We start from the raw sequence: 10830 nt of genomic DNA, 5'->3' as shown, positions 1-10830 counted from the left end.
ATTATAACCATTTTTGTTTGATTTAGTATGTATTTTTCTATGATGGGTTTTCCTATGTTGCTTTATGAGTCTTTGATGTATTTTCTATTAATTAAGTTTAATTAAAAAGATTAATTAATGATTTAATTAATAGAAAATTATTATGATATTTTAATATTTAATTATATTTAATTAATTAAGAGATTAATTAAATAAAAATAATTAAATTTGGAGATAAAAGCTTAAAGATAAATTTAGAACATGATAATATTTATTTAATTTAATAATAATATATTTAGAGTTCATTTTTAAATAAATGCTAAATATTATTGTTATTTAAGTTAATTAAATATTCTATCAATTAAGTTTCTAAAATAAATTAAAAGTGGAAAAGATATTAAATTATTATAGGTTTCTAGATCGCATGATCTAAGCATGAGTTTAAATATGAGAAATAAATTAAAAGATAATATAATAGAAAATAATAATGTTATTTTAATTTCATAAAGTGCACATGAGATTAAAGTAATAAATTAATTTAAAATAGAAGTCGAGTGGAATATTAAGTAAAGTTATTTAATAATTCATTTAATGTGCATTAAAAAGATAAAACAAAGATTAATAAAAGTTAATTTTAGAGTTAACTCAGTTGAGCAAAGAGTCATCTCGGGTGAACGCACAATTAGTGCCCCGATTTGAGGAGAAAACTCTTTATCACAACTTGGGGGTTCATTTTAGAGGGACGACAGATATTGGACACGAATTGGGACCGGGAATGGGGAGACAGGATTTTTGGGGAAATAACTTTTGTAAGAAAATTTGAGAAGGAGAATTCTAGGAAGGATTTTCAGAAGAAAGTTTTTGAAGAGAAGCGAGTCCTATTACAGTTTTGGGGATTGCATATTAGCATCAGGTTCAAGTAGGGTCTGGTATTTTGACCCCTAAATGATTTAAGAAATTTAATATGATTTGTCTACTTCGTGATTGTAAGATCTTGTCTTCTCGAATGTGTGAATTATTCGTTCTAGATCTGTTGCTATTCGATTTCATCTGTAAACCTAGATTGGAAAACTATTCAGAAAACCTCATTCGTAGGTAAAAAAGGGAATTTGGATTAAATCGGGTTTTGGGTTGAATTAAATAGAATTGAGAAATTTAAATTTGGAAGGAGTTTGAATCTTTGGAAATGAAAATTTTAAGATGAAATTCGAATGGTAAATCAAATTTAGATAGTAAATTCGATTGGTTGATTGTTTTCTTCCTATCAGAGATTTGCTAGGTTTTCATAAAAGAAAATATGTATATATAAAATTAAAATAAAAATAAAAAAATTATTTAAAACAAGAATTTGTTTTATTAAATTTTTTCTCGAATTTATAAAGAACTCATTTAATAAAATGTCTGTAAATATATTCATTACAAAAAAAAAAAAAATTTAAAAAAGAAAATAATATAAAAAAAAAATTATTATTGGGTGGGGGCTATTCCACGCACCCCACCCACCTTTTTATTTACTGTCGCCGGTAGTCTGCTGGCGTAGGGACTGCGTCAGCTAGGCTGCCGCAGGCCCTGCGTCAGCAGGCCTACCGCGTTGGCCGGTTTGAAAGGCCGATGACCTATAGTAATTATATTAAGTTTTTTTTTTTTTTTAATTCGATTTTAATTATTATTTTTAATAATGTTAATTGTATTTAGTTATTATTTTAATTAATAATATTTATTAAAAGGTTTTAATGATATTATTAATTATTATTAAATAAAATTATTAATAAAATTATAAATAATTCTTAATTATTATTTAAATGAAAGTATTAACAAATTTTTATTATTGTTTATTTAAATAATAATGTATTTAAAATAAGTTTATTTTATTTAATAAAATTATTAGTAATTATATTAATTATTAATAATTGATAATTCTAGAGTTGGTAATATAAGAACTTAGTTGATTATCATTAGTTAATTTAATTAAAGATTAGTTTAATTAAAATTAACCATTGATGAATATAGTTAAATGAAAATTATAAATTTATAAATTACTTATTTATTTTGATAAGTATCTTGTCTTTAGATCATTTTAGAAAATTGTTTTAAAACCAAATTAGGGTTATAGTTTGATTCTAATTAAATATGAGAATAGGTTAAGGGATATATTGTAAATCATAAGTACCTAGATTATACACTGGAAACGAGAATAGAAACCTGTACATTTGAATTAACATTATATTATTAAGATTAAATCAAATTGTGAGACTATTCTATATTTCTATGTGTTATCTGTATTATGGGGTGTTTAGGTTTTGTCCTAGCGTTGACCAATCCTAGGTTGTTACCAGAGGCTCGGGGATTATGTGAATGTGATGTTATGTTGTTTTTGATCTCGATCTTTTAAACCCAACCCTGGTGAAGTGATGATATGCTCTATGACATGATTGTGTTTACTAGTTGTTATTGCTTTCTGTCTTCTTATGTGACGTTGTGGTGTATATATTTGAGATACCTGACTTAACCATTTTCGATTCTCGATCAGTTATATTTGATAACCATTTTTGAGTCTCGATCAGTTATACTTGGATTGCTTTTCGGTCGCTTGAGAGGACTGAAGTGTTTGTTATGTTCTTGATGATGTCATGTGTTGACTTGACCATTTTGGAGTCTTTGATCAATATTGTGATTTATTATTGGGACACTTTCTGGTTGCTCATTGGAGAACCATTGGATTTTGTGATTTATCATTGATGCCTTCAGTTGCTGATAGAGAACTGTTGTAATCATATGATTATTATTTGATGCTTATATGTTGCTCATGAAGAACTGATGTTAATTTTGTGGCTTATCTTTTATGATGTTTTTCAGTTGCTTGTATAGGATTGAGGTGATTTTATCATGATTCTTTGAATTGTGATTTCATGAGCCTAGGGTAGGTTATCTATGTGTAGTGTCAGGAAGTGGCTTGCAATGGGGATCGGGGCCCTAAGAGGCTGCCTGGAGTAACCCATTGTAAGTTGTTTTAACAAGTGAAAACATCTCACCTAAATACTGACTTAAATGAACCTAATAAGATAACTGTATGTTCTCTCCCATACCTTGAGTGCTAATACAGGCTAGGATGGGGTAGAGAGAACGCTTGGTTATGACCTTGCATTCCATAGTATGCCTTGTCAATATGAGAGGATACTAGTGGCTGCAGGGATCACTAGGGACCCGGGATTCCTAAGGGATTGCTCGGGTAACTTCTACGTGACTTTTGCGATGACACTTTTCCGCTTGCATAGCAGGTTTCCTACATGTCTTTGTGGTGCCTCTGGGTCTAGATGTCTATCTATGTTGGAACCTTTGAGTTAGTATACTTTTAGGATTTCCCAGACTTAGAGAGTACTTGTGTTTTTTGTTTTGATACCTTGTTGGGACTTGAGACTATCTCCTCAACGCGGTGGGAGTGGACCATTTAGGTTCCACGGGGTCGGGTGGTAGTGCTTTTACTCTTACCATTTGAGATCCGTCTGGTGCTACCATGGCTGGAGCTTCTTGGGATGCTTGTTCATAATGTTTAGGTGATGTGTTCTACTTTGGAGGATCATCTTATGCTTTATTCTTGCATGTTAGATTTCTTTATGCATATAATGTAGTATGTTTTAGGAGTGATGTCCCTATTACTATACTACCGATGATCTCTTCGGTGACTTGGGATGTTACGCGTGGGGGATGACTAGGGCCCATGATGGTCTAATGATGTTATTGATGGTTGGGAGGAACCACACACTTAGATTAGTTGTGTTTTATGATGGATGGACAGTTGTATTTCATGTTGGATGTTTATATCTTCTATGATGGATGGATGTATCAAGTATGGTATATGGTTTCATTTATTTTACTGTACTTTGTATCATGGATTTGAGGATGATGTATCTTTATCTTTACATATGTATATTCTTTTAAGCCTTTCATACCCTGTGACATGTACAGTGGATGATTGAGCATTCCGAATTAATTTGCCAAGAGGCATTCAGAACAAATGTATATTATGGACATTGGAGTTTCTAATTATTCTTTCATATGTATGTGGTAGTTGTTAGACTTAGAGTTAATTAAATTTAAATGTGACTCAACGTCTTGGGATCCTTAAGGTGTAACTTGTGATGTATGTTTGTTGATGATTACATGATATTGCTTCCGCTACTATGTGTTTGATTTGTATGTTATACTTTCTTACTTTAAAAAAAAAAAAAAAAGTTTAGCAAACTTAGTGAAACTTTAGGTTAATTCTTTTGGATCCCTTGGCGGGGCGTTACATTACGCACTTCTTTGTTTACTTCCCAAAAAATGTGTTTTATCATTATTTCATTAAATGATTTAAGTATTGTTATTGCATATTCTAGCTTAGATTGCATTTTCCAGTTAGGTGTGCTTTCCTTTCTTATTACATTTAGTATGATTTGTGAATCTCCTTCCATAATTAGCTTAGTAATCCTCAATTCCTTACATATACTTAGACCTTCTATTAGGGCCTCCATTTTAGCTAGGTTATTTGGTATTTCGCCTAAAGGCTTTTCTCGTGTTGTAAGGCAAGTTCCTTTATCCAAGTAAAGGGTACAATCTAAGCCAGCTATGCCTAGATTTGCATTTTACTCAAGCCAATTTGTTTATTTTAGTGTATAATAATGGTGGATCGATTAGGTTAGTCCAATAATTACGCATCTCTACATCCCATTCTATGAATGTTCCTTCTTCTTTGTAAGTGTTCCTTAAGTTATTGTTTGCAACTTCTATAATGCTTGCTTCCACTTTATTGAGGAGGGAAGGAATCTCCATGGATTTGTTACTGAATATTCTTCTATTTCTTTCTTTCCATATTTTCCATAGTAAAATTAATGGGGTTATGAGCCAAACATTATTGTAAACTCTATTGTTTTCATTTTTAGGCTAGCTTTTTAAGTACTTCAATAGAGTATTTGGAATTGTTGTTTGACAATTTAATTTTTTGAGTAACCAAGACTAATATTCTTTTGTATAGGGGCAATTAAATAATAAATGATCTACTATTTCAAATTCATGTTCGCATAAGGAACATCTAGATGGTCCTTCAAACCCCATCTTTATGGAATGGTTCGTAGTCCAAATTATGCTTTGGAGTGCTGCCCATAAAAAAATACCCACTTTAGGGAGGCATGCCTTATCTTGCACAAATTAAGTAGTATATCAATTTCCTGCAATTTTTGGGAATTAATAATCCTTTCATATCCCTTTTTCACATTGTATTTACCATATTTTGATGCCCCCCAAATTAATTTGTCTTTTCGCTCTGTATGATTTGTCTATCTTTGGTTTATAATTTCTTCAAAGGTTTGTTTTTCTAGATGAGTTAATTGAGTTTCCTCAAGAGATTTCCATTGTTTTCCCTTATATTCATTCTCTTTTACTATGATTTTATAATCACTTACTTTTGATCTCCAAAGATTAATTAATGTTGTTTTGATATTATTGAGTAGATTTAAAGAGTCTAGGGAGAAGTCTGTCCTACAAATCTTCCCAAAAAAGTGCCTCCTCTCATGTTCCTATATCCCAAGTTAGATTAGTAGTAATTAAAGGTCAAGCTTCCATCATGAAGTTCCAAACTCTTTACCTTTAGGTGGATTAATAGTCCCAAAATTTGATAAAGGATCGGCTAGGTTTAAATATTTTGAGTACAAAATCATGGCCCATTTGCTTTCTTGTTCTCAGTACATTATCCATACCAACTTAGCTCCTAATGCTTTATTTTACTAATTTAAATTTTTTATTTTGAGACCTATATATTCTTTTGGTTTACACATGTTTTTTCATTCTATTAATGCTTGTTTCTTTTTCTCTTTCATCCCTTACTGAAAAAAGTTCTTTAACTCTTTGTCTAATATTTTCCTAGTTCCTACAAGAAGAGGAAGACATGACATTTGGTATGTAGGTATAGCTGAAAGTACATATTTAATCATTATAGTTCTTCCTACCTTATTAAGTCATTTGCCTTTCTAGCTTTCTATTTTCCTAGCAATCATCTTTGTTAGCATTTTCAAGGTCTTTCCATCCCTTTTTCCTTTATCTAGAAGAATACCTAAATACTTACAAGGGAAGGAGCCCTTCTTGTAGCCTATTAAGATGCATATATTATTTTCTATGTTTGGACTTAAATTTAGGAAGAAGATTTATGATTTGTTTGGATTGAATTTTTGCCCTGATGCTTCCATATAAGTTCTTATGATTTGTTTAAATTGTTATGCTTCCTCTAATGTACTTTCTCCAGGGAGGATAGTATCATCCACAAATTATTGATGGGTTACTTTAGGGATATCTTCAACTGCTTGTATCCCTTTGATTCTACCATTCCTTTGTGCTTCCTTAATTTCCCTTCTAAAGGCCTCTACCATTATAATAAAAAGGAATGGTGAAATAAGATCCCCTTGTCTTATACATCTTGTAATTCCAAAGTATCCTTCTGGTGTTCCATTAACTAATAAAGATTCTTTTTTGTTGTTTCCAACTTTTTGTATTAAAATCTAGGTTTTAGGTCCTTGTAAAACTTGGGTTTGCTTCTGTTTGTTTACTCTATTGATTTTAGGTCCTAATAAAACTTGGTTTTTTGGTGTTTTGTGGTGAACTTTAGGTTTTAGGTCCTTGTAAAACTTGGTGATGCTTACTATTTATCTTTAGCTTTTGTAAAGGGTTTTGGGTCCCTTCAAAACCTAATTTTGCATTAACCTAAAACTAATAAAGATATTTTGGGTCTTGAAATACAATTGAATTTAAGGTTTATCCAGTCATGGGAGAAACCAAATGCTTTTTGTGTTTTGCATAAAAATCGCCAATCAACTTTCTCATAAGCCTTTTGAATGTCTAACTTCATTATCATACAAGGTTCTTTGTCAATCTATGTTGAATGAATAAATTTCTGAATTATGATGATACCATCTAGAATTGATCTATTCAAAAAAAATCTTGTTTGTTCTTCTGAAATGAGTTTGGGTAAAAGCTTCTTAAGTCTATTAGCTTTTGATAAGATTTTATATATTGTATTATAGAGGTTATTGCTCTAAAGTCTCTTGGCTCCTTGTGGTTGGTTTTCTTTGGAATAAGTGCCAAAAAAGTGTTATTGATTTCAGCTAATAATGATCCAGAATTTCTAGATGCCTCAATAGCTTCCCATAGTTCCTATCCTAATATGCCCCAACATTTTTGGAAGAAAAATGCTTCATAGCTATCTGGACCTGGTGACTTATTTGGGTTCAATTGAAAGAGAGCCTGGTGATGATGTACTAATATAGAAGTTCCTTGTGAAAGGATAGATTCTGTTAGGAGTTGTTGTGGCCTCACAGTGCACACCCCATTCCCCATAGTTTCAAAATTCCCTATGAGGCATCTAGTTTGAAGCCTTAGTCATTTTGGATCCTCCCCTAGGTCTAGGTCAAACCTTGGTCTTTGATCGTGAAGGGTCAGACAGTCAGACACAGGTAAAAAATTAAGCTTAAGACTCTATTGTGCTTAAAGTGCACACATGCACACTAGTGCATATGTACACATGCACATGTGCACCAAGTGTACACATGCACACTTCACTCCTATTCTGGGGATGCACACATGCACATGTGCATCCCCTCAAAGGTGCGCACCTTCAGAGGTGTGCACTCGAGTCCCCCTAGGGGCTTATATAAGACCCCCCTTTTCTTGCACAATGCCATAATGTGCATGTGTGCACCATGCACACCTTGTCAACGTGCACATGTGCACTAGTGAAAAACCACACACTTTTCCATTTCCAAGGAAAAATTAGTGCACTAGTGCACCTACCAAGGTGCACTGGTGCACAAAATTGGCTTTGGGGGGGGACCCTCTGTCTTGTTTATTTTGACTAGTATTGACCCAATTTTTTATCAATCTAAGTCTTGTGGAGTCCTTTTTTGGGTCTTCCAACATAAGATAACTAATGTTTGCTTCTTTGTGTAGATAAAAGGCATCCTCATTATCCATTGCACAAAAAATATCCATGGTATTGCATGTAAATTTTCAAAATAGGCACCTTGGGATTTCAGATAGAAGAAGCAGAAGGAGTTCAAATATATGAAAATATTGGGCTATAAAGAGGGTAAAAATCATCAAAAAGGGAAAAATAAGTACACTAAAGTTCTCTGAGACCTCATCTAAGAAAAAATCAGAAATTGTTTTCAAAATTGAGAACTTTGATTTTTTGGTGAATTGACCACCTTGTACAATTCCCTAAAGGTGAGCAAGTGCACAATTTGAAGGTTTTGTAAATGAATTATTTCTTAAGGTGTGTAGGTGTGCATACCTAAAATATCTAAAGACCCTTAGAGGTCTTGAACATTACCATGGATTCCTTTTTTTCTCTAGTAGCTAAGATCACACTCAAACCTATGACTTTCAAGTTCTAGGAAATTCCCAAGAAGTCACACTTCATGATTTCCATGGGGAAGTGAGGGAAAATAATGAAACTTTAGACATATTACCTCCTCAAGAAATCACCTTTGCTATCCAAAAGTTCAAAGGGAAACATCCACACATCATTTTGGTATAAAGGAGAAGAAAACCCAGATGTTGGAAATCAAGTTTTGACACTTAGAAGAATTTTTGGATTTTTGGATACAATTACCAAGGTACAGATGTGTGCAGTGTGCTTTTCTTAGAGGTGCATCAATAGTTAATTCCAATTCATAATTTAGAGCATTCCATGCATTGGAAACACATTTTGACGATAGTTCAACTCCCAAAAACACCTAGTGAAGGTCAAGCTTCCCATTTTAGAGCTTCCAGAGACTCCTAGACCATCTTGTAGCTGCATTCTCATGTAAAGGCTCATGCACCCATTAATGAATATAAAAAAGGATGGAGACCTACTTAGCACCATTTAGAGAGTCAGTTTGTATATAATTATATTTGTTTTTAGTATGGGTTGAATTTTAAGAACTCTCTCTCCCAACACAAAGGGAGGAGATGATTTGTTATATATACATGGATGCAATATGTACTATAGGTCATTATTTTGATGCAATAATATATGTTATTTGTGCACTCATTTTGAGTCTAGTTATTCTTTCCAAAGTGTGTTATTTTTGTGGATGCATGTTCATGAATAATAATGGGGTCAATAGTTTTATTGTGTTGTTATGATTGTGCAACCTTTTAGTTATGTTGTTTGCCTTGTGTTAACAAATTTTGCTGACATACCAAGTTGGAGAAAAGATCACCTATTGTTCCTACATAGCTTCTTGTCTCACATGAGCACACTTTCCATGGCCTTACAATTTTATGAGAAGTGAAACATCTTTCAGTTGTTATTGAGTTCCCATCGACGATTGCATCAGTGAAATTGAGGAAGTGCTGCTCTTATTTTCATTATTTTCCTACCTAATCTTTTTGATGATTTACTTGTAGATGTGTTGTTATCATGGTTTATGTCCATTAGGAATTTTCCTTTTGAGTTATTTGCTTTAATCTCTTGTTACCTTATCTTTTTTATTTTCATTGCTAACATTTGGTTAAAAATAGGAATTCATAAAGTTGCGTCGATAAATTGCATTCATCATAAAGCAGAAAATACCAAAAAATATATCTATTTTGTGGTTACTTTTCAAATAGCAGATCAAACATCTTATCCAAAATTGATCAAACAAAAAAAGGTTTCCTCATGAACATACACATTTATCTTCAATTGAGTGGATTCTAGTAGGTTGCAACATTGCCCAGAATCTTGGAGTTGATCCTAGATTAGCTTTTCAAGAGAGGAGTTTGAAAGGGTTCCCATTGTTAAGCATCATGCAAAATGATAGCTCAACAGGAGCTAATGAAATGCAATCAGTACATATGAGTGTTGGAAACTATAATTGGAACGATTGTTATGTTGTCATTGATGTCAAACCTATTAATGAGATAGTTTTCTATTTGATCTAAGTGTCATTTCTCTTTGATTTTGATAAGATAAAATGATTTTTTAAATCATGTTACAAGTGGAGAAGATAGTAATGCTGAAGCCATGAAAGTGTGAACAAATATAAATCAAATGCATAGGCTTGATTGAGCAATAGAGAAGAAGATTAAGGATTTGAAGTGTATGTCAAGTGATGCTAGTTTTGACCAAGTGCTAGAAAAACTTGAGCAAAGTTAGTGTTGACTGAGCATCAGTATCAACCAAGTGATAGTGTATGTATTGAGTGAGAAAATTTGTAGCAATCGAGTAACCTAGTGATGACTGAGTGTCAAAACATAATGTTGGCCAAGGAACAACATTTTAACTATTTGTGATAAATTATAACTTCCATCTGATTAAGTTGATTTCTTGAAATATGGAAATTGTGTTGAAGATAAGGATTGATGAGTTGGATCATTTAATACTAGGAAAGGATTAGGTAAATGACCCAAGGAATGGATTCCAAGAGAAGTTTCTAGAAAAGAAGAGGATAAACAAGATGGCAATCAGATTCATTGTATGTGATTAATCTAATCATAAGCCATAAGATCTATGATGATGTTTAAGCGATAAAATATCAAAATCACCTATTTAAGGAGGTACAAGTGAAAACCTTCATATATGTTCCAAAAAGTGTGAAGGTTGGAGTAGTTGTTGATGTTATTGATTAGTGAATCTAAGTAGAAGGATGAGTTGAGAAGAGGTGAAAAGTGATTTCTTGAAGGGTTTCCAAGCGAATCAAAGACATAGATGATAATAGAGGCTAGACAGTGAATCAATGTACAAGAGCTAAACTGAGATCTATACATGCAATGTGAGTTGTACTTGATAGATCAAAACCTTTTGTTACTTTCTAACCATTGTAAACAGTATTTGAAATCCTTTAATCAAGGTTGACC

The sequence above is a fragment of the Cupressus sempervirens genome, chromosome 7, assembly GCF_028749045.1.
Source record: "Cupressus sempervirens isolate cs-2001-9-10 chromosome 7, ASM2874904v1, whole genome shotgun sequence".
Classification (NCBI taxonomy): domain Eukaryota; kingdom Viridiplantae; phylum Streptophyta; class Pinopsida; order Cupressales; family Cupressaceae; genus Cupressus; species Cupressus sempervirens.
Note: the sequence above shows the minus strand (reverse complement) of the source record.